At 47.9% G+C, this 24,998-nt stretch overlaps 1 protein-coding gene and 1 pseudogene across 1 annotated transcript in view; both read right to left on the bottom strand.

The window, feature by feature from the left end:
• Positions 1–24,998, bottom strand: part of Cldn14 (claudin 14) — an 80,733-nt gene that overhangs the window by 37,470 nt on the left and 18,265 nt on the right. The gene's annotated exons all lie outside the window — the stretch shown is intronic.
• Positions 6,059–6,300, bottom strand: LOC114608570 (annotated as a pseudogene).

Genomic DNA, 24,998 nt, shown 5'->3' with positions numbered 1-24,998 from the left:
GGACACATATGCACTCATACCTGTACACTCATAGACACATATGCACTCACAAACGCTTGCACTCATACAGGAGAAAATAGATTTCTTTTTTTTTTTTAAAGAAAAAGAGAAAAATGATATTTTTAAATAATTTTAGCTGGCAAATTAAAAGTATCCACTTGGAGCAAAAGCCAAACCCTTTGAGGACATCTAGGAGAGTAACAAACTATTAAATCACTATGAACTTTCATCATAGTAACCAATTCATTTCCCACAAACAGGTGTTTTCAGTCTCCAAAGTTCTTTACTGCTGTTATTATTATTGTGTGACCTGTATGCATCTGTACATGTTCATGCCTGCCAGAGGCCAGAGGGTGACGTCTTCAGTCACTTTCCATCTCGGTTTTTGAGACAGGGCCTTGTTATACCTGGATCTCATTGACTGTGGGGAAGGCAGTGAGCTCTGGGGATGTACCATCCTCCCCCGCCTCAGGGCTGGTTTTAGGAACACGTGCTGTGCTGTGGAGCTTGGTGTTTACATGGGTGCTAAGGACTGAACTCAGGTTCTCCCCTTTGTGCACCTCACTGGGTAAGCCATCTCCCCAGCTGAGCTAGCTCCCTTTTTTACTTAATTTTTCACATAGCTCCTCCCTCCAGGCAAAGCTAAGCCTAGAAAAGACTTTATTAACCCACAAGGCAAAGCTCAGCAGGACTATGGGGGGGGGGGGGTTGTGTCTGTACTGAGGTAGAGAAAAATGAAACGACAAAGCCCTTAGTTATTACTGGTTTTAAAAGCGTGCTCATTTAAATAAATGTTAAGCCCCACAAGGCAACTGCTAGCACTTGATGCTCATGAAGTTGGCTCAGTCCTACACAAGAAAAATTCCTTTCTGTTGTAATTAATCTTTCCTGCAGGCTTTACCAAGCTAAGTGGCAGAATCTACCAAATTCCCGAAGTGGCAACTCTGAGCGCTGAGAAGAAATTGCATCCTCATGGACCTGCCACAGCTGTGAACATCAGGATGTCTGGAATCTAGGGAAGCCATTGTCAAGACTCTGCTCTGAGGCCCCCAGGAGCACTGGGTCCCCCAGAGTTTCAGTTAATCAATGGTAAGAGTCTATACCACTGTCATCTTTAACTACAAGCTCCATGTATATTGCATAAGACTCCAGTTGCCTCAACAGGGCAAACCAGGGATCTGTGATAAGTGATGACCCACAAGTGGTCCAGCACTGCGGAGTTTGGCCGTCCTCCTTGGGTGTGATAATTTCCTACACACCAACCATCCTGTCAGCACGTTGGATTTAAAATATTACATGTGAACAATGAAAGATTGCCGGCATCTCACCACCATCTTTTGATTAATGAGCCATTCCTCGGAGATGGATTGGCTTGTTTGATTCTGTTACCTGGGATGACTGATGGCTGTTTTAAAAAACACTTAGTGGCAGCGTTGCCCTGCGTGAGATAATTTTCATACGCCTTTTGCAGGCACATCCAGAATAATTGGACTTTATTGCCTGTCTTCCATGCATGAACCCAAGTTCCCTGGAGAAGCCTAACAGCTTGAGACTCTGCTGCCTTCGTCTCTCCACACTGATCAGCTGCCGCGGTCACAGGAAAGCTCCTACCAGATGGCCAGCCTGTCTTGTAGTGACATTTCCCATTTCCCGTCCATTACTCACCAACGGAAAACAATGTGACGTGAACTCCCCATTTTGAATAATATGTGGTTATATCCTTGTGGTTCCTGTGCTAAAGATAAATGAATTATCATGCAGTCATTTCTTAACTCTCTGGGGAGAAAACAGAAGAAACAGCAGGTCACAGTTTGGCTGGAAGGGGGATATCGGCACTATTCAGGCAGTCACCACGGCACTTACATTCAACTTTCTAATCCCCTTTTCTTTTCTTTTTCCTTATTTCTTATTCTTCTATTGCTCAGGAAAAGTAAGTTTGTCTGCTTAAGGCAAATGCGCTCTGTTTTAAGAACAATTGTCCTTGGTCACCCTGTTTATGATGATGTCCCCTGGATGTTCCTTTTCCTGGTGTTCTGATGCAGAAATGAGGGGGTGGACATTGGTTCTGTTTTGTCTCTAAAGGTCCAGTTTTCTCTTCTACATGGACTCAATTGTCTAGTTCTTTCAGAATCCTTTACTTTTTAGTTTTAGATTTTTTAAAAAAAAGTTAATTTAAAAAAGTTGTGTGTTTGTCCGTGTGTCTTAGTGGGGGGATGCATGCACGAGAGCAGTACTGACAGAGACGAGAAGAGGCCATCAGGGCCCCTGGAGCTGGAATTACAGCCAGCTGTAAGCCACCCAACTGGGAGATAAATTCAGATCCCTCTGCAAAGGCAATGAGTAGTCTTAAGTGTCGCTCTGTCTCTCCATTCCCAAGCAGCTTTGCCTTTAAAAGGTGGTGTGTAAGAGAATGGTGTCCACCATTGGTCATTGCTAGTCTGTGGGGACAGTGCTTTATGACTGTCAGATTTGGTATAGCAGACACTTTATGATCGTCAGTTTCGATGTAGCAGAACTCAGAATCCAAGCATCACCGCTTGGCACGATTTGACCCTTCCCTCTGACTCCAAGCTGTTAACCTCTGTGACTGCAGAAGCCAAGAGTCAGGAAATCCTTCTTCCTGGAAAGTTCTCTCCCGTCATTCCCTTCTCAGACAAAAGGCAACATGGGGGTACAGGTCTCTGCTTACTCTGTTCTCACCGGAGGACAGAGCTAAGGAACTGCTTGAGTGGTCCCTTCCTCAGGAAGCCAGCATGGAGGAACTGGAGTCTCTCTTGGGCTCCATCCACACAGGGGCATCTGCCCTTGTCCTGAGGTGTGATTTACCCACAATCCTATACTACCGATTGATAAATTAATTTCTCTTCAGTGAGACATCGCCTATGCTACAAGGTAGTGAAAGGGACACTCTAGAAGTCATGGGAAATTCTCAAAGTGGACCAGAAGGTTCTAAGAAATTACTTTTAGAAGGTTCTAGAAGTTCTAGAAATGGCTTCCCTTGCTCTCTCCCCCATCTCTACCACAGACAGAGTAAACTGCAACCTTGCTTGGCTCTCTGTCCTTTGTGCTCACCCGGCTAGGACAGACAGCACCCAGGATGACCCCCACCCCCACCCCAGTGTACCCTGTTGGTAATTCAACCCTTCACTCGCTCATTTGCATCCGCCCAGACGACTGTTGTGGCTATAGAGAAATGTTTCTTCTTTAGTAGAATCACAAACAATTTGAACAGAAAGCTACAGACAAGACAGACTAATCATGTTTGAAAGGAAGTATCTCTTCATACAGAAGGTTTTCTGCATCTAAAATGCCTCCCTCCATCAAAACTCTGTGCGACTAGACAGACTTCCTGACACATAGGATGTGCACAGCTGGCCGGGTTTCTTCCCTCAGGTGAAAAAGTCAAACTCTACATGCATGCGCCTGTGCCCTTTCTATAGCAACCTTCCTCAGCCACCTGGGTCACCACTGAGACGATAACCACTGCAGAAGACTGCCTGCACTATTACTCTTTAACTCACACGTGTGTTCTCTAGTTTGAAACAAATAGTGTGAGGACTGGAGAGATGCTCAGTGGTTAGGGTTTGTGGCGGCGGCGGCAGCGGCGGCAGCGGCGGCAGCAGTGCACTCCTTTGACCCCTGTTGGGCTAATCTCTTGTACTCTGTGCAAAGGCTGTTTTTCTATGAAGCATCACCTGTATCTCGGTTTTGTAAGCATCTTCTCCATCACCCGCTGGCTGGTTTAATAAAGAGCCGAAGGCCTACAGCAAAGCAGAGAGGAACTCTGAGAACGTGTCTGAGGTGGGAGATTTGCCAGGCAGAGGAAGAAGCAAGGGTCGGTAATGAGCCACGTGAAGGAAGTGGATTAGTGGAAATGGGACAATTTAAATATAAGAGCTAATTGGGAACAAGCCTAAGTGAAGGCAATGTTTTAATAATTAATAACAAAGTCTCTGTGTCATTACTTGCGGCTGGCGGGTCTGAGACAGCCAAGCAATAGATGCCCGCACTCGGGAGGCAGAGGCAGGCACATCTCTCTGTCCAGCCTTGCGCCTGCACAACCATCCCAGCTATTGGCTGGTCCACCACAGCTGGGCCTTCACTCTGTACATCCATCATGCAGCAGTTTCCTTACAAACTCACACGTGCCTCCTCAGGGAGGACGTTACTAAGCAGCTACTGTACGCTGGGCACGAGGATATGGCCGCGCAGAGTGCGCCAGTGAATGCAGGCGCTAGAAGAGACATGTGCAGAAGCTGGAAGGACAGGAAAGGCCACGTGACACTGAAAGAGCAACCAAGAGAAAGCTAAGCATCTGGCGAGGAGTGACAGGTGGCTAAGAAATGTCCAGTCGGACTGAGGTCAAGGGCAAAATGGGCTTGGAGATGAAGGGGTGGAAAGCAGGGATGGGGCGGGGTCGGGGCGGGGTGGGGCGGGGCGAGGCAGGGCTGACTGAAGGTTTCATTTCAGTGTACTTGGAGAGGTGCTGTCTGGGAAGGGAATGGCTCAATGAAAGAAGGGCACACACAAATACCAACTTAGTATGGCCTCCAAGATAAATGAAAAAGGAAAAACAAGTCACAAAATAGATTCTGTTAAAAGTTTGTGAAAAGAATCTGACTTCAATAAATAACACTAAAAGATTGGCCCATACTTTAAGGAGGTGTGTTTGTGAATATGCACATGGCTGTGTGTCTGTGAATTCTTTGTTTTGTGTTCTTAGTGGTGCTGGGCATTTTACCTCAGGGCCACATGCATGCTGGGTAAGCATTCTACCATTAAGCAGTACATACCTGTATGTGTATATGATGTGTTTTTCAGAGCTGAGGATTGACCCAAGGGCTTCTTACATGCTAAGCCCATGCTGTCACACACGGAATGACACTCTCAGGCCCTGAAATGTTTGTTTTGAAAATGAATTTAAAATTGAGCATCTATTCTGTGCTATCTAAACAATTAAAAATATAGTGAACTTTTCATTTTAAGATGTGCTTCTTAAGCACATTACATTTTGTCTGTGTGCCTCCGGAGCCGGGATTTCAAAGCTGGGTGGGTTCTGGAGAAGCAGACTGGCTGAGCAATCAAGGCTGCCATTCGCCCAGCTAAACATGGCTTCTCATGGCCTTTTGTTGGTAGAACAGGAATAAGCTTATTAAGTAGTCCATGGAACAGCCACGAGCACTTAAGTTTCTAAGTCAACTATGGAAAAAATATGACAAAGCAACCCTCTCCCCTCGGACCCCTAAGCTGGTACTTGAATCCCAGGTACTCAGGAGGCTGAAGCAGAAGAATCCTTGGAGCCCAAGACTCAGAGACTGGCCTGGGCAATGTGCTGAGACCACAGCCAAGCCCCAGCCTCAATTCCACCCCCTATCTCCAAAAGTTAAACAAAGCAATCGGTCTCAAAACACATCACCTCTGAAGAGAGTCAGCTCTGCTATAAACGCCACTCGAGTGTGACACACTACAAAAAGCAGTGGGCAGTCAAAATATTTATCTTTCCCCTAAAGCCCCTACATGACCTTGGCATTAGTCAATCTCCCACACCAGGGCTTTTCAAGCCCCTGGGGGATACTGTTACTACCACAGAGGGAGCAAACTGACACGTGAGGAAAGAATGCTAGCTTAACAAATACACTTCTTAGCAGGGCCTGGTGGCACAGGCTAAGAACACCAGCTTCGGAGCCTGAGGCAAGTGAATGGCAAGTTCAAGGCTAGCTTTAGCTATTGAATGAATTCAAGGCCAGCCGGGACTACAGTGTAAAACCTTGTCTCAAAATAACAAGTAAAAATGGGGCTGGGTATATAGCTGACTGATATAATACTTCTCCAGCACATGTGTAGCTATAGGCTTAATGTCCAGTTTTACACACACACACACACACACATGTGTGTGCATACACACACAATGCACACACATGCAGATGAGCACACATGCTCTTGCAAGTGCATGCACACGTGCACACACATCCACATATAAATGCACAAGCACACAAACACACACATACACACGAACTAAGTCTTTTTTTTCCAGGCAACGCTTTACTTCATGAGCTTGTCACCCCCTTGCTGGTTCACTCGTCCCATGATGAGACTCAACCCCCACAATAATGTTATTAATAGGCTAGGGATCAGTTCCACAAAGAAGCCAATGAATCCCATGATAGCAAATCCTATGGCTGTGGCCATGGTGAGCTTCTGGAATTCTTTTCTGTAGGGTTTGGTACATCTTTTAACCTGCCCAATTGAGTCTTTTACAAATTGCTGACTTGGCTCAACAAACTGCATGACCTGATCCATGTCTGTGGGATGGCGGTTTGAGAGGGTAGAGACACGTAGCTTAGGAGACAAAATAAGTCTTAAAAAGGAACTCTGGTGAAAGAACTAAAAGAAATCCAGGCCTTATTTGGATAATGTGAGAAAGGAAAATGTCCACTAAAGAAAATAATTACCTTAAGAACAGAAATATATTTGTTTAGATACCAAAAATCGGGCTTTTCCCTCTTTAAACCCCCACATCTGGCTCTCCCTCCTTGCAGAGTTACTATGTTACCAAATGACTCAGCTTGATCGGCAGACTGACAGCATGTATCTGCCTCCTGGGGTCACCACACCCTGTGTGATCTGGGTTTATTTTACTGGCTCCAAGAGTCTTGACACTTAACATCTGTAGAACTGCCCTGCAGATGCTCGGTCCTAGAACAAGTAAGTTCAGCATGCTCTATGATTCCAGAGGGCAGACACAGTCTATGGGGGGAGCCAGTGGCAAGGTAGCAAGGCTTAGCAGAGGAGGGCCTGTGCATGTGGGTGCGTCTTGGGAGGTGGGAGGGGAGAGGAAGGAGTGTGGAAAGAGCTGCTGGGGTCGGGTCCAGCTGTGAAGATGGTGGCACTGGTGGGGCTCAGGCCACACTCTGGGCAGGCACTAAGGGAGATGCATACTGTCCTGTCCTGTTTTTCCTTCTATTGTGTAATAAAGCATTGACCAAACGCAACTTAGGGGAGGAAAGGGTGTATTTGCCTGACACTTCCATGTCACTGAGGAACTCAGGCAAGAACTAGAGTCAGAGCCATTGGAGGATGCTGGCTGCTGACTCACTCTCTGGCTCACTTAGCCTTCTCATACAGCTCAGGGGCACCTGCCCAGGGATTGGTGCCGCCCACAGTGGACTGAGCCCTCCTACAGCAATTAACAACAAAACAATTCCCCAAAGACCAACCTGATCTGGGCAGTCCCTCAACTGAGCCCCCTTTCTCAGGTGACTTTTGACTGTGCCAATTTAACTGTCAAAACTACAGGAACCGAGTGGGTGCTGCTTGCTGTAACCTACTCACCCACCACTAAGACCCTCTGGAGGCCAAATACTCCCATGGTTGGGAGATGTTCTAGCTGCTGTGGCTGCAGCCACGGATGCAGCTTGTGTATGTAGTGTGAAGAATTCAAGAAATGGGTGGCAGAGTCTAAAAGATGGCGCATCACATGGTTGAGTGACGAGTACTTGCTTACTTACAGCTCAGAGAAATAGAAACAGAAGGTTGGTTGTGTAGATCTTGTTCACAGGAAACCTGACAATGGGTAAGTGGGCCTCAGGCCCCAGTTTGATTTCAGTAGCTGCAGCCTAGTCTACCTGAGTGAAGCATGAATTAGCAAAATATTTCCACCTCTGGGCTGTAGATGTGGTTCAGTTGGTATAGTGTTTGCGGAGCACTCGCGAAGCCCTGAGCTCAATTCCCAGCACCATATAAACAGGGCATGGTGGTCCGTGACTATAGTCTTAACTGGGAAAGTGGAGGTAGGATCAGAAGTTCAAGACTATCCTCAGCTACCTGGTGAGTCGGGAGCCAGCCTGGACTATGTGAGACAGTCTCAAAAAAAAAAAAATCGAAAACAAAACTTTTATGTGACTAATGACAATGAGTAACTGAAGACACTATCCTTGCTTTCTAGGATCCCTGGGGAGGGCGGGGCAGCATTTGGAAACACCAGGCAGTACACAGGAGAGCACAAAGTCACAAACATCCCAGCTCGGGCTGGTCCTGCATGGTGAAAGTACCTGCTTCTCTGCTGCTGTCAGAAGCTACTTCAGTATGGCAGAGGTAGATGAGCCCACAAGTCCCTTCTGAAGCACAGCCACCTCACCATGCACAGGTAAGATGCACTGGGGAGAAGCTAGCCGGCAACACACCACTTTGCCACTGTAGTGACACATACCCTCTAGTGCAGGCCTGGCTGGGTCCCTCCCACATTGTACACTAGCAAGCAGCTCCCCAGACCCCCACCATCACCAGTTTCTTGTCCCCTCTTCGTGATAGTATGTCACTCACACACCTAGGAAAGGTCTCCGGCTTCATGCAGAGGTCTTGTCTCAGCCCCTTCTGCACAATGTCATAATAGCTTGACCTGATGACCTAATGCAGCCTAGCCAGCCAGAGAGAAGTCACCTCTTCCTTTCTAGGGTGCCCTCATCTAATCACTGGAAGCCAAGGGGGACGACGTAGATCTTACTGTAGCAGAGAGCTGCAGACATGGAGTTTATGTAGGACAAAAAGGTGTGTGTGGGGGAAGTGATAGCCTCTGATAGACATGGGACCATGCATTGCAGTGTGTTGATGCAATGGGAAATCACTTACCCTTGAAAAATAACTTCAGGGCTGAAGATACAGCACAGTTGGCAGACAGTTTGCCCCAGCTGAAGCCCTCTGTCTGATCCCCAGCACCTACTGGGGGTGACTGCAAAGACCTGTAATCCCAGCACTTGCAAAGTGGAGGCAGGAGGATCAGAAGCTTACAGTCACCCTCAGCTGCCCAGTGACATGGAGGTCCTCTTGGGGCTAATAAGACTATGTCTCAAAGATAAGTAAGTACATCACATCATATAGGGTACATGCTATTGAAAAAAGCCACGGAATACAAAACTGAGAGGAAGAGCACTGTATAACATGGTAAATAAATTATGACTATGCACATAAACATGTTTAAAGCCAGAAGAGAATACTATCTATGTATGCTCATGCATATACATATACAGATAGGAATATGTATAATAAACAAATGGGGGCCATGATAGCATAGGGAACCCAGAGTCTCTGAGAGAGGATGCACCATTGATTGAGGGCGGTGGGACCATGAGGAAGCTTTCTATATCATCAATAACTGCTATAATGTTGAACATCCAGCGTCAGTCTGGAAGGACATGGCATTTGTCTGTCTTGGCAGGTTCCTCTGGATGTACTACACTGTCCATCTGGATGACAGGCATGCTGAAACCACCTAAGTTACTGAGGGCAAGCCTGAGGTCCCACCTGAGGGCAGTCCTCTGGGTGTCATTCTCAGGCACTTTATACTTTAATTTTGAGACAGAGTCTCTCAGTGATCTGTAGTGTACCAAGTAGATAGGCTAGCTGGCCAGTGAGCCACACACTCCACCTGACTCTGCCTCTTTAGCTGTGGGATTACAGGTGTGCACCGTCATAACTGCATTCTTTAACGTGGGTGTCTGGGGATGGGACTCAGGTCCTCCTGCTTGTAAAGCAAGCACTTTGCCTACAGAGTCATCTCCCCAGCCCTGGGGCATATTCCTTTCTGGAACCCCAGGTGTATTGTCTGGTCAGCATCTATGGGTTCAAAGGAAGAGTCATAAAACTTTCCAAGAATAGGAGGAAAATCTATACCACACCAGTGTTACCATGGCCACCATCTGTAGACATGTCTTAGGAAGACAGGATTTCAGAGGGTTGCGTCTGAGGTCACCATCCGCAGGAGAAGTAGAATACTAGAATCAAGGTGTTATAGTTGATGCAGGTATCATCTGACATGTAAATTATGTTAAGCTGCTTATTCAGAGCACTCTGGGAGTGAGGAGGCTCTCCCTTGTCTCCTCCAAGACATCTTGTCTGAGGGTGGCTGCCGCCTAACTTTGTACAGGGAGGGAGGAGAACAGACAAACAGCCACAGAGTAAACATTGTATCCTTGAGGATGGCCAGGTAAGCCATCTCTCACAGACCCCATTATTGCTTGTCCCTTGGTATAAATGTGTCTGCCATGGGAAAGAGAAGCCGGAAGTTGCCGGAAGCTGGTCCATGGATAGAAAGCTCAGTTGTGAACTCAGTTGGTTTCCCTGACTGTAGGCCCCTCGTTTGATGATGTCAGTTTTGCCCTTTCTCATCGGCGCCTCCATTCATCTCTGTGAGAAGCTTTAAATTGATGTTTGATGACATTTTGTATCCACCTGCAGATTCTATCTACGGCTTGCCGTCTGTTTGTTTTTTTTTAAATTATTATTACTTCTTGCTTTGTGATTATAACATAGTTACATCATTTCCTGTCCCTTTCTTCTTGACAAAGCCTCTCCTATACCTCTCCTTGCTCTCTTTCAAATCCTTGACCTCTGTTTTTCATTAACTGATGCTACAGCCATTTTGTGCTCTTTGCTTCAGCTTGCTGCATTCCTACTTAACTTATCCATTCAAAACCAGTACCTTGGCTATTATAGGTAATTCTTTAAACTATAAAGAATACGCTGTTAAACTCTGTTTATTGCCAGAGGCAGAGGGAGAAGTTCTATTGTCATGGATGAGATAATATCCAAGCCTGAGATCTTGATGGGGGCATTCTACCATGATGAAGGCCATTCACACCCAGGGGTGGGCAGGACAGCAGTAAGTCCCTGATCCCCGTCACCTGGCCACCAACATCTCCTAAAGGGCTGGAGAGTTGCACTCATTTCTGCCACATGCACTGTGTGAGCATGCTTGTTCACCATGCCCGACCACCCTAGTCTCTTTAGGCTCTGGGCTGGCTGTGGACTCAGGGATAATCATTTTACATTGGCACTGCTTCAGCCTCTTGGCTGGAAAGTCTCATTTGTTACCCATATCACTTTAAGGGGTGCTGAGACTATGCCTTGAGTCATACATTTAATTAAAGAGTTACTAGTCCTGTGCAGTCATCTTTCAGCTGCCACGAGAAAACAAATCAACTCCAAAGGAGGAAGGTTAATTTGACTCATGGTTCCGAGGTTTCAACCCACTGTCACGTGACTGTTGCTTTGCATCTGAGCAGCACGGTGTGTATCATGGTGAGGTGTTATGGTGGAAGGGTGGCTGAGCGCCTCATGGTAGACAAGAAGCAAACTGAGGAGAGGAAGGGCTGGGGACCCCACACTTCCTTCAAAGGCACACTCTCTATGGCCTAACTTCCTTCCATCTGCCCCTGTACAGGACCATTCTACCATTTTCCAGTAGTATGATTTACTGGTCTTTAATGGTCTTTAATGCTTAGTCTCTGGGGACACCGTGGATTCAAACCATAGTAAGCACAGGGCTGCTCGACCAGCCCTGGGACAGACACAAACACGCAGGAACTCAGAGACAGGTACTCAGACGATTCAATACACATAAGTAAGTGCTTTGGGGGGAGTATGTGAACTGTGTGTGTGTGTGTGTATGTATTTGTGTGTGTCTTGCATGTAACATATGTGCATGAGGGGTATGGTTTGGTATGTGTGTGGTATGGGTATGGAATGTGCATTTGGTATGTGTAGCATGTGTGTAGTATTCATGTGGCATGGGTGTTGTGTTTGCATGTGTTATGGGTACATCATGTATGATATGCATGTGATATATGTGTATTATATATATATATATATATACATATGGTTCATATGTAGCATGTATATGTTGTATGCATGTAGTATGTATGTGGTATGTATGCATATATGTGTTAAAGATGATTTTTAAATGTTTGCTATAAAAGTCACATATACCAAAAAAGTGTTGAAAGGGATGCATGAGACAGTGCAAAACCGGAAAATGGAAGATGGGAATAATCCCACCCAACTTCTAACCCTAAAAAACCCTAGTTGAGTTGCAAGCAAAGCATTTAACTTTCCAGCATTGAAAACAGAACAAGAGGGGTGTGTCTTACAGCTCTCACTGTCCAATCGAAAGGGGCGCAAAGGGGCGCACTGTCCAGAGAAAGGCTGGCTCACCTGGAGAAACAGACTTTTGTATTATTCTCACCTTTGAAAGCATTTCTATCCTGTACCAGCTGCTCTGAATGCAGTGATCAACACGGCAGCAGAACTGCCCAAGTATCGGGGTGGACACTGGTCTGGGACTCAGGTCAGCACTGAGGAGTGCTCTGGCTGGTGGCTTCCTTCTGGGATCTGATTTAATGTTGTGAAGTTATCTTGCTGTCTGTGGACATACCTACAGTCTCTTTTCTCTCAGGACATGGATCACTCTCGGCAGTGGGTGATGCACACTCATGTATGTGTGTAGCCAAGCATTGTAGCCAACTTTCCCTGGCAACTAGTCCTGCTTTCTCTGCTCCCTGGCAGAACAAACCACAACCAGGCTGCAAACTTTGCTTGCCGCATGCCACATTTTCTTCCTTCCTTCCTTCCTTCCTTCCTTCCTTCCTTCCTTCCTTCCTTCCTTCCTTCCTTCCTTCTTCTCTCTCTCTCTCTCTCTCTCTCTCTCTCTCTCTCTCTCTCTCTCTCTTTCTTCCTTTCTTTATCTTGTTCTTTGTTGAGATGGAACTCATTTTGTAGGCGGGTTTCCAACTAAAATTCTTTTGTCTTAGCCTCAGTAGCTGGGATTATAGTCAGAAGCCACTGCGTCCTGATCATGTTTGAAGTAAATTGGGAAGATATAGAAAGCCTTTTCCCCTTGCCTTCTCTGATCAGGACACTCTCCTGCAACTTGCAGCCAGGGTCAGTACTACCCCATACCCTGCTCGCAAGAAATTCCCAGTGTGGTTGGCCCCTGCCGCTAGTCTGAACCATATCCCATTTTCCAGGACCCTAGACTAGGAGTACAAGCAACTCCCTCCAGCTGGGCACTCACCCCTTCTGGGCGGCTTCACAACTCCTCATGGTTGCTCATGTGCAGTGGTCAGGGCCCGGTGGGTGCCTGTGGTCTCCTCCTCGGAGCCCCGTGTGACTCTCTTCTAGGAGGCCCCAGCTTGCCCAACAAGCTTCCTAAGCAGATGGCTGGGACCAGGATGGCCCACCAGTGGCCATGCAGAGCAGGCACTCAGGCGGTGTGCCGCAAGGGATGAATAATTGATACATGGAGTGGAATTACGGCTCTGGGTTCCGGTACCTCCCGCAGCTGCACCTGTCCTGGGGAATACTGTTCTCAGAAGGGACACCCGTGCCAGCTTACACAAAACATACTGCCTTATTGGTAGGCACACATTTGGATATTCAATATCATGTTCAAATGCATTCACACAGAAAGGATTAATTAACATGACCTGGAAAAGTCTGTGTGTAGTTGGAGGTGGGAGCGGGGAGGGGGAGGGAAGGGAGGACTTTTCTTCTTGCTAGGCAGCAGGGCTACGAAAGCCCTAGCAGCTTCCAACAGTCCCTCTTCCCCCAATTCTAACGAGATCAAAATCGACAAAGGGACCCAAGCTCCTGACACCAGGAGGAAGCTGCCCTACATCAGGAGGCTGAGGCCCCATCAGTGTCCAAGCTGCAGTGCTCAGAAAACAGCACAGTGAACAAAGGCCTCATAGAACCACCCTTGGGAAGTTGGGAGGGTAGGGACACTAAACAGACAAATGAAAACCCCAAAGAAATAATACAGTGTGCGTGCAGCAATGGGAACAAAGACGGAGCAGGTCACAGCATGTCTAAGGTCAAGGACTTTCTGTGTTCCTGGTCTTAGACTGTCCTATGTCAATGTGTTGTTATTTGGCAGTAACTGTGGATATTAGAACAACTGAGAACTGTACACAACTTGTCAGCTCAATGAGACTGAATTTTTATTGTGCTACTTCCTGAAGAAGTAAACCGAGGCAGTGTTCCCAAGGCTGGCCAGCACGAATCCTCAAGCTGGGACATGAGCCCAGGATCTGGTTCTAACGCCATACATGGAAAACCTGTTCTGTCAGTCAATTACACACAGACACACACACACACACAGACACACACACACACACACATATCACATGTACACACCATACACAAACACATCATACACATACACACATGCACACCATACACACATACACACACACCATACACACACATCATACACACACACCATACATACAAACCATACATATACGTCACACACACATACATCACACACATGTCACTCCTAAATATACACATCATACACATCACACATACATCACAATACACATCATATCCATACATGACACACACATACACTATACATACAGACACATCATATACACACACATATCACACACATTACATATACACATATATACACATACATTATATACTCACATATCACACACACACATATCATACACCCATACACACACACACACACACACACACACACACACACACACACCTCTCTTTCTAATATGTAACTAGGTAAAAATTGAGCTAACATGGCTGAAAGTGAGCCCTGAAAAACAGAGGGTCACCTAGTTCTGTAACCTCTTTCCTAGTGTTTGTCTAAGTTTTGGGTCGATTCCTAAAATGGACAAAGAAACTGAGTCACCCAAGAGTTCCCACACCTGCAGCCAGGGTCCTCCGACAGCTGGGATGCTATCAGCTAGGTTTTCATTTGGGGACCCAGAGAGTGACACTTGAGATCTTAGGAGTCCTGTAGGCTCTTGGCTACCCCAAGCCCAGGTCTCCATTTACCAGAGAGCTGGCAGGGGATGCCATGCAGGAGTCAGGAGACAGCAGGCTCACACCACACCTTCATCAGGTCCTCGTCCTGCTCGTTCCTAGCCTTCCCTAGGTGGACATTTCTGGGGATGGTCTTTGTATCAGTTATTCATCCCTTGTGGTATACCGACCGCCTGAGTGCCTGCTCTGCATGGCCACCGGTGGGCCATCCTGGTCCCAGCCATCTGCTTAGGAGGCCTGTTCTGATCTCTGACAGGGGCACCCCCATGAAAGGAGCCCCTCAGGCATCTCCAAGTCTCCCACAGCATGGATTCTGGGTGTCCTTTAAATATTGACATTTTCCTCTGAGGTCCTCCTGTTACACACACCCCTGAGGATCTCCAGAGGAAGATTTCTCTTGGCTGAACAGTGAATTTGAGGCTAGGAGAGAGAAATCAAACTTTCCTGCTCTGGCCACAGGTAGGCAGTCCCTCCCTAGAGCAAATCACACTCCCACAAGCCCACGGAGCCCAAATGAGGTATCTCTGTGATTAACTCTGGCTCTCTGTGTACTTCAGCATGAACTCTTATTCCTTCCTTGAGGCAGGACTGCAGATCAGCTTTATATGGGCTGGGACAGTTGGGATAGATAGGCGGAGATCTGACTGATACATGGTGACAGGAGGCCAACTGTAAGGACCTGGCAGAGCAGCCGGGCGATAGTGATTAGCACAATATATTTACTAACTGCTGAAGGGAACACAATCACAAAACCACAATGCCCTGGCCATTTCGGTGAGAACCGGTTGCCTTTGCTTGCTAGAGGGACTGTAAATACCAGGTTGACGCCGTGGTGTTTGTGGGTAGACACGGAAAGGCCTGCAGGGCCCTTGGTCTTCAGCCCTGTACCAGTGCAGGGGGCTCTGGTGGGGCTGGGGGTGGGGGCATTACCGATAGAAGGAAACCCAGAGAGAGAAGACTGGGCGGGGGGAGGGAGGCTAGGGGAGGAGGGGATGTAGATGGAGAGAGGAAGGGGAGGGGCTCCTTTGCTCTTTTTCCACTTATGTCAGAGCTATAGACAGCGGTGGCCTCATGACTTTTAACAGGAGTGTTTTTAAAGAGGCTTGGAGTCTCCGGTGTGAGCAAGCCGCAGTAAGGGTCTGAGTTGAGGCAGGGACTTGTGTTTGGTTTGGTCTGACCCCTTGAAGCTTTGGCCCCAACTCTTTTGGGAGTTATGAGTTCAAGGCTATCCTTCACATACACCGGAGTCCATTCTTGCAGCGCTTTTGAAGGCAGGGACTCCCCTCATCCCTCCGGAAGATCACAGTCAACCATCAAAGGACCTCTCAGTTCTCAGTGCTCAGCAAAAGGAGTTTGTTCTCACTGGATCAGCTTCTTGCAGGTCCTCTTCCTCAGTTGCCTGTGCTCTGAGGATCTGGATGGTTAAAGACTCATTTCTTCCTTACTGAAATACTTGTTCTGGGGGGGCGGGGTCAATTTGTTTTGCAATGTGTCCCTTTCTACAGCCGCTAGCATGACTTATATATCAACAGGAAGTTCCATATTAAAGCCCAGGATCCTATGGGACTTTTTAACTGAAATAAGCTGATAAACGCCCCACCCCCACCCCACTTCACCTAGTTAAAATATTCATGCCCTGGAATCTTTGCTTGTGTTGAAACAGCCCAGGAGGCCCACTGAGGCCGGGTGAAGGGATGAGAGGGGCATGCCTGTTTTGGAACACAGACTTCATCAAGAAAGGAGGATCTTCCCGTGTGGTCTTCAGATCCTCCATGAGCATGAGGCAAGTCAGTGGGCTGATCCCACGTAGGGTCCTCTGGACAGCTGCCTCCGGGAAACAGATTGCAGCCTGGGATTTGTAGTTTTTCTGAGGTTATGGACTCTCAGACTACACTGGTTCATTCTGGGATTGAAGTGGATCTTAGGGAGCCTGCATGAGGCAGGACTTCATCTCTGCACTCTGTTGAGCTGCTTTTCCTAAACAGCACGCTTATCCTGTTCTGCTGACTAAACAAATAGTGTCATTTAAGGAAATCAATTCTGAGGTCCCGTCCCAGAGTCTGATTCAGCACATGCAGATTCTGGGCACCAGAACAATTGCCCCTGTCATTTCCTCCAGGGCTTATAGCTATGGGCTTATTTAAAAATATTATTTTGTGTATACAGGTATTTTTGCCTGCAGATGTGTTTGTGTACATGTGCATGCAGTGCCTGTGAAGGCCAGAAGGGGGCGTTGAATTCCCCTGGGACAGTAGTAACAGACTGCTGTGAGCTGTCACGTGGTGCCAAGGACTGAACTCTTGTCCTCTGCTGAAGCAACACAAGCTCTTAACCTTTGAGCCTTCCTTCCGGCCCCTTATCTATTTATCATCATAAGTTATGGTGCTTCTGAGTAAATACATTCTGTCTCGAGGCTGACTGGAGGAATCTCTGATTCAAATCCATCCTGAGCAGAAACATTCACAGCACTTCCTGTTCTCTACCAGTCACTGGCTTTCCCGCCCTCTGCTTCAGCACAAGCATCATCTCTGTTGTGAAAATCCAAAGACTGTGCAAACACGAACCTTTTAACCCGAAGTTCACACACAACCAAGAATAGCAATTGAGGGCACCGAACCCCCATACAGGTTGCAGGATATTTGATCACACTGTGAACCCTGATATTATGTTACTGACAAAAGCTATTGTTAGTTGTGGTGTGGCTCAGACTTAGCACCTTTAATCCCTCTGGATGGAATACAGGCAAGCCCTTAATACACACCTTTAATCCCAAACAATGAAGGTAAAGTTAGTTTGTAGAAGGAAGCACCCATGTTTGAAAGTGATGTCTAATTGAGTGGCAGACAAAGTGACGAATCAGAGAAAGATTTGACAGAATAGGATATGCCCAACTCTCAGGAGAAGAGAGAGGAAGAGAAGCTACCTAAGAGAGAACAGTGTAGAGAGGAAGGAGAAGAAAGCAGTTTTACCAAGAGAGTTTTACAGAGACAGGTTGAAGAGAGAACAAACTAGATGCAAGTGAAGACAGAACAAGCCAGAGAATGAGGAGCCAGAAGATAGAACAGATTGAGAGCTTGAGGTCAAGCAGAGCAAAAAGTCACAGGCTGAGAGAGAAGCCAGATTGAGCCAGTCAGCCTGGAGAGGAGTTTGAGCCAGAACAGCTGAGTTCAACCAGCCAGCTAGAGTTCAGAAAGAACTAGAAAGGGTGAGTTTATTCAGCAGTAAGTCTCAGAGGCTGAGAATATTCTAGTCCTGGATTAGATTGTCTGTAGGCAAGAAGCTTCCAGGACTGGGCCTACGTTAGCAGATGGAGGCAGTAAGCCTCAGAGGCAACAATTCCATCAGGAGAAAAAAAGTTACAATTGTACACAGCTTTGTCATGAACTTCCAATAATTTTCAACTGTAACCAAGCATTTTTTTTTTACATCACAGTAGAGTCTAGAGTATTTGTAAGCAGCCAAAGCCTTTTTACTAGTGAGATGCTGAAGGTATATACATAACAGCCACAAGTCAAGATATTCTCCTCCGAAGGAGACAGATGTCTCCATCACCTTTGCACCCAAGATACTGAGCATTATCTGAAGTCATTTTTTTATTGTTCCTACTGAGTGATGATAGTATCAATAGTGTCCTCTAGTGGTCAGAGTTAGGGACATAGGATGGCTCTCACAACAAGGAAGGGTCAAGCTCCCTATAACCTGTGGTACTGAGGGTGTAACCCATGGTGCTGAGGCTGTGCACTGGATTAAGTATTCCTAGGGAAAGGACTTTAAAACGGTGGTTCTCAACCTGTGGGTCGCGACCCACAGCATTTCATATCAGATATGGGATTTACATTTCAAGTCACAACAGTAACAAAATTAGAGTTATAAGGTAGCAATGAGATAATTGTATGGTTGGGGGTCACCACAACATGAGGAAATGTATTAAAGGTCCACAGCTTTAGGAAGGTTGAGAACCACTGCTTTAAAGAAAAACACATTTTAAAGTCAAAAACTCTTTAGAGTACCATCAAGTTGATGGCTTAGGTGCTCAGGACACCTGCTCTAGAATATGGAGAAGGAGCTGGCTGCAGGACAAGACCTGGATCGGGATACCCTTGCCTTTTGTTTTGAGACAAGGTATCGAGTAGTCCAGACCAGCCTCAACTCACTACTTGTCTTAGTATTTCCATGGCTGTGATGGGACACCATGGCCAAGGCAACTCTTTCAAAAGCAAACATTTAATTGGGGCTGGCTTACAGTTCCAGAGATTCAGTCTATTATCATCATGGCAAGAAGCATGGCAGCATGCAGGCAGATGTGGTGCTGGAGACGGAGCTGAGAGTTCTATATCTAGATCACAAAGCAGCAGGAAGTGAACTGGCTGAGATCTCAAAGCCCGCCCCTCCACTGACATACTTCCTCCAGCAAGGCCACACCTCCTAATAGTACCACAGCTATGGCCAAGCATCCACACACATGAGTCTATGGGGGCCATTCCTACTCAAACTACTACTTACTATGTAGTTGAGGATGACCTTGAACTTCTGTTCTTTCTGCCTCCGCTTCTCGAGTGCTGGGATTCCAGACCTGCACCACGCTGCCTTGGGTATGTGGTGCTGGGGATGGAAGCGGGGCTTCATGCACACTGGGCAAGTACTCTACCTACTGAGTTATTTCCCATCCCCAGGACTTGCTTTCCTTCCACAATTGCTGCCTTTTGTAATACATGCAGATCTTACTTAACGCATACTTGAACAGTGCAACATGAGAATGATCAGAAAACAAGATTCTTATTTAAAGAAAACATTTTCTAGACAGTTGATTCAGGAGACCAGGAACACCATTCCAACAGGGTTCTTCTGAGCGCCGGAGCCCAGCAGACATGGTGGGGTGTTCAGCAGAGACCTGGCTATTACAGGAATCAGAAACACGTGGAGAGGTGCAGCTGGCTTCACATGATGGATGGATTGTGAGAGAGGGATATTAAATGTGATGGTCCCCAGGCCAAGCCTCTGACAGTAATAAGCCTTAACTCTGGGGAGTGGGTCCCCTCGGCTAGGTGTTGATGTGGTGGTTAGGTTGTAGACCAAGGGTGGTTGGGAGGGAGGGGCACAGACAAAGGAGGGCTGGCATGCAGACCCCAGCTAGAGTCCTGCATCTGTCTGCCTGTGGCTATGCACCCCAGGAGGCCACTCACCCTCCACCTGATCAGGACTTTAATGAGCTGTGAATGGCAGCAGAAACGGGAAGGGCCCTTGCACCTGACCTGTCACCTCCCTCTCCAAGGTCCTAGGGGAGCCACAGCCCTGGGGAGGAGAAGCCACAGCTGCTCCTTGTGAGTTCTCAGTCACCACAGGCCAGCTCAGTGCTTCATGGCCATTTCCTGCCTTCCCATCTGACCGTCTCTGGGCCCCTGGCCTTTTTATTTGCTGGGCTTCGTCTCTCTGGGGGCTCTGCATGATCCGACCTTTCTACTGAACACACACTTCCTTGCTCCCCCTCCCTGGTCCCTACCACAACTGTCTTTGCCCTACCTTGTCCCATCCCTTCCCTTCAGGTGGCATCCCTGGCTCTCCAGCAGGTCAAAGCCTTGTTATTTTCTGCTGACTGAGTGGCTCAGTAAGTAACAGAGCAGGCCTGTCCAGAGGTGCTCTCCTGCAGGGGCAGCAGGGACTGAAGAGCAGAGGGGTCTCTCAGGTGTGGGACCTGGCCTTGGGCATCCTTCACTTGCTTTTGTAGGTGTGAAGTGAGTGTGGAACCCGCTGTGTACCGGCCAGAGAGCATACTGGGAGGAGGGGCAGTGTCTTAGTTAGGGTTTTACTGCTGTGAACAGACACCATGACCAAGGGAACTCTTATAAGGACAACATTTAATTGGGGCTGGCTTACAGGTTCAGAGGTTCAGTCCATTATCATTAAGGCGGGAACATGGGCAGTGTCCAGGCAGGTATGGTGCAGGAGGAGCTGAGAGTTCTACATCTTCATCTGAAGGCTGCTAGTGGAAGATTGACTTCCAGGCAGCTAGGACTAGGGTATTTATTAAAGCCCACACCCACAGCAACACACCCATTCCAATAAGGCCACACCCACTCCAATAAGGCCACACCCACTCCAATAAGGCCACACTTACTTCAATAAGGCCACACTCACTCCAACAAGGCCACACCTACTCCAGCAATGCCACATCTTCTAATAGTGCCACTCCCTAGGCCAAACATATATAAACCATCACAGGCAGCTTAACCAGACTCTGTCCCCTCACTCTCCCCTCCCTTTGTGAGGACACTCTCCAGAGGACACCGAGCTGACCATGAGAGGTACCAGGCCGTTCCTCTGCAAAGGCAAGACCTTTTCGACCATACTGACTGAAGTCTGCCCAGCCCTTCTCACTGGTCCCATGACTCCTGGGCATGGCTCAGGTTCTAGAATTCGAGACATTAGCTTTTCTCTATGTCTGGCACCCAAACAGGCTGTGAGCAACTTGAGAGGGAGGACTATGAGGTTTTTTTTCTTCTCCTGTTAGTCTCCAAACTCAGCGCCATGCCTTGAGTATAGAGACACTCAAAAGAGATGCATAAACAGGGCTCTTACAGTGTCGCCCTCCTCCTGTGCACAGGGATCTTTCCTGTGGTTTGCTTTTCTGTCTGTCTTGCTGTGACTTCCGTCAGGTAGAGCGTGAATGGAAACTGAACAGAAGGGCTGCTCGCTTCAAGCAGAATGTTCTACTCCTTCAGGTGCTCCCCACGCCATACTCATGAACGGGCACATCACAGCAACGGGGGGATCCTTACTGAAGCCAAAGCGGCAAGTGTGCGGGGAAGGACTGTAAGTAGAGAAAGTCAGAGCATTGAAAGGTAACTGATGAAAAATAGCAGGTAGTCCCTGGGCACACACGCTGCCCTGGGGTACAGGGCCCATGCTGGGCCTCAGCCCATTGTGGACACATGGCCATTGCAAGACAACATACAGACAACACAACTCTCCACAGGATACTTCCCATAGACAATAAGGCTTCTCTGTCACAGGTCCCAGAGGAAGCACAATGAGTCCAGGAGGGCAGCTCCTTCTGTTTGTTTATTCTCATACAAGACTATTATTCCCAGAGTTCCCAAGGAACAACCTGCTGACCCAGGACCCTAACTTCCTGTTAGAAGATTCCTGGGGCCACTCATTTCTGTCTGGACCACCCAGAGCACAGGGCCTTGTTATGGTGGCTCTGTATACGGGAACCCAGAGACTCCATGGTTTGCCTCAGCCAGGTACCTCTGTTAGCGGAAAGAAGAGGCTGTGAGTCCAAGCTTCTCGGTCAGACTTCATCCTGAGTCCACTCTTGCCCTCCGTGCTAGCCTCTGCCTGCCAGTCTCTGCCTGTGCATTCCTGGCCTCCTTCTGGTGAACTCCTTCAGGTTTAAGCACTGAGTGAATTGTTGGTACTGGGTGCCTGGCATTGGCTGGAGACACCACAAATGACACCAGAGTGTGATGGTGCTGTTTAGAGGGCAGGGTGTCCTGAAGGCAGTTTTCTGAGCTCTCACTGAACACTTTAGCAGGTGTAGGAGGTTAACTGGAAGAACTCAGATGGTCGAGGTTGTAGGATCATAACTGGGGACATAGGGCAGACAAACAGCTCAGCAGCAGAACATCTCTGCCTATCCTGTGTGAAGCCCTGGGTTCGATCCCTTGGAAAGCAAGCCAGTAAGCAAACTGAAACATAAAAGAAAGCAAGGTGGATTTCTCCCCCTTGGAGATGACATGAGACAGAGCGTCGGAGGGTGAGCCAGTTCTGAGCTAGGCTGCCCTTGTGCCACACCCTGCTGTTCTAGCAGCTGACAGCCATCCTTCCTAGCTGCTGTTTTAATTATTTTTAAAGGACTGACAACAGCAGGAGGGAGTGGGGCAGGAGAGGCTGTCTCATGTGAGATTTCCACAGTTTGCTAACAGTAAGAAATGGGAGAGGAGATAAAGTTCCCTTATCCATCAGCCATCCACCCTGAAACATTTGCAACTGATTATACTCCAGAGCGGGTACCCGAGGCATGAGCTGTTCCTGTGCGCAGCCAAGTGCAGGAAGGTAGCTCTGAAACAGGAGAAAAATGCTCCTGGGTAACGAAATAGCTACAGAGACCGGTCGTTGTGTCTCTCAGCAGCAAAACAGCTCAGCTGAAAAAAAAATAAGGAAATAAAGAGAGATAGGTTTGTCTAGTTCCAGAGCCACACGTGAGCTGGTGCTGCCCATCCAGGCAGACAGCTGGCCCCTTTGGGTCCCTGTCCTCCCTTTAAGGTGCCCCATGGCAGACAGAGAAGCCTGGAGGCTGTGTCCAGGAGGGCAGCTTGGGGTACTTGGCATCTGGATTCCATTCATAGCTAAGCCATGTTGACTCGAGGTCCCCGAAGAGCCCTGTGGTGTTTGCTGTAGTTTGCGGGGTGCTCACTCTCTGACCTCCTAAAGATGATCAGGGTTGGTTTGGGTTGAAACTCATGCTCAAGCCCCCAAATCAGCTTTGTTTACGGAAAACTAGTTCTCACTGACCCAGAAGGAAGCTGAATGTGATTCCTTAGCACAAAGGACTCAAAACAAAATGGGAAAGGCTCCTATCGTGTCTGAAATGAAGGAGTTTTGGTGCCAGGCCTTCCCCACGACAAGGCACTCTCTCTGTTAGAACCATCTTTGCCCAGGCCACTTCCGGACCCCTGAGCTGGCATGCCTTTACAGTTGGGTCTTCCTGAGCACTGTGTTCAATGTGCTTGAGAACTGTGGGGTGCTCGGCCTTCTTCCTCATTCTCTTCTCTAGACAGGTCAGAGGTCACCAAGATAAGCAGCTGCTGCCCTTGGTGGTCCCCCTGGTTGGCCCCAGGCAGGATGCCTGTCAGCTGTAGCTATAAGGAAGATCTCACCTGTATAGAGAGAAGATGGGGACAGGAAGCAGGTCTGAGCTATACCTGCACCACAGTCCCCTCCCCAGACACTGTGACCCACTTCTACTTGCTAAACTCCACCTCCTTACTGAACAGGAAGCAGAGCTGAGCTAAGACTGTACCCCACACCCTGTGGCCCAGTTCTGCCTGCTGTAATAACCAGTAGGAGTCAGACCTCACTCACGAGCGTCCACTAACATCTTGTAAGGCTCACAGCTAGGTGCTCTTGCTTCACAGATGGGCTAACTGTGGTGGAGAGAAGCTAGGAAGCCTTCTCAAAGTTGCACAGCAGAGAGTCTGAGCCCAACGGTGCTAATTAATTAATTAATTTAGACAAGGTCTTGAGTATCTCAGGCTGGCCCTTAGCTCTCTATGTAGCTGAGGATGGCCAGGAACTTTTGATCCTTCTGCCTCCGTCTCCCAAGTGCAGGGATTACAAGCATGTTCCACCCCTGGTTTTATGTGGGGCTGGGGGTGGAACCCAGAGAAATTTGGTACATGCTCAGCAAGCCCTCTGTGAGCTGAACCTCATCCCTCCCCAGCCCAGACCCCTGAGTGTGAGCCCAACATCACACTGTGATGACCAACACAGGCCTCTGGGTGTCTTCTAACTAAATTCTCAGTTCCTTGGGGGTATTCTGTAGTTTTTCTACCAGTTGCCTACGTTACTCCTGAAACCCAAGCTTACGGAAATATTTCCCACAACCGCTGAGCATCTCCAACCCTAATTTCCATGGGCACCCGAGGAAGAAAAGCTAGATACCCACAATTCTGTCTGGTTGGGAGTGTTCTCTGGGGTCATAATTCTCGGAGGCTCTGGACACTGCTTTTCCAGTGTGTGGAATGTGTGAGGAAGAGGTTGGAGAGGATTGGCATGCCACAGGCTAGAGCCGTCTTGACTCTCACAGACGTCACTGGGAAACACGGGACGCTGAGGCCATAGTTGGAAGGATCTGCCCGACTGGAATCAGCCCTAGGAGACCCGTACTGCACTCTATCCCCACACGGGGTGTACTGTTACGCTTCAAAACAGAACTTATCAGCGATTTAGTCTCATTAAGTTGTAAGAAAACAGGCAGCCTGAGCCAAGGTCATAAGTTTCTTCTGCATTCGTTCATTGCCAGTGTTTTGCAAAACCAAAAGAGTGAAGGAGTCTGCAGGGGCCTGCATCACTGATGGATGGATGTGGAGTTTGTGGGGGAACTTTTCCAAGCCGTCTGGAAAGCCAGCTCATTAGGATCCTGTGGCCTACACGCAGCTGTTCTCTCTCCCTTGGGAGGCTGGTCAGTGGGTGTGAAGGACAATCTCCACAGACAGCTAGAACCCACCTACCACTCTGAGTTTTACTGGAAGCTCCTGAGACTGCAAATGGGGACAGACAGTAGTCCTGAACTTTCTGCATTTGTGTGTGTGTGTGCTGTGTGTGTCTGTGGTATGTGTTGTGTGTGTATGTGTGTGCCCTGCATGTGGTGTGCT

The sequence above is a fragment of the Grammomys surdaster genome, unplaced genomic scaffold (genome assembly GCF_004785775.1).
Source record: "Grammomys surdaster isolate TR1022 unplaced genomic scaffold, NIH_TR_1.0 125925, whole genome shotgun sequence".
NCBI classification, from domain to species: Eukaryota; Metazoa; Chordata; class Mammalia; order Rodentia; family Muridae; genus Grammomys; species Grammomys surdaster.
Note: the sequence above shows the minus strand (reverse complement) of the source record. Positions and strands in the feature narration are given on the sequence as shown.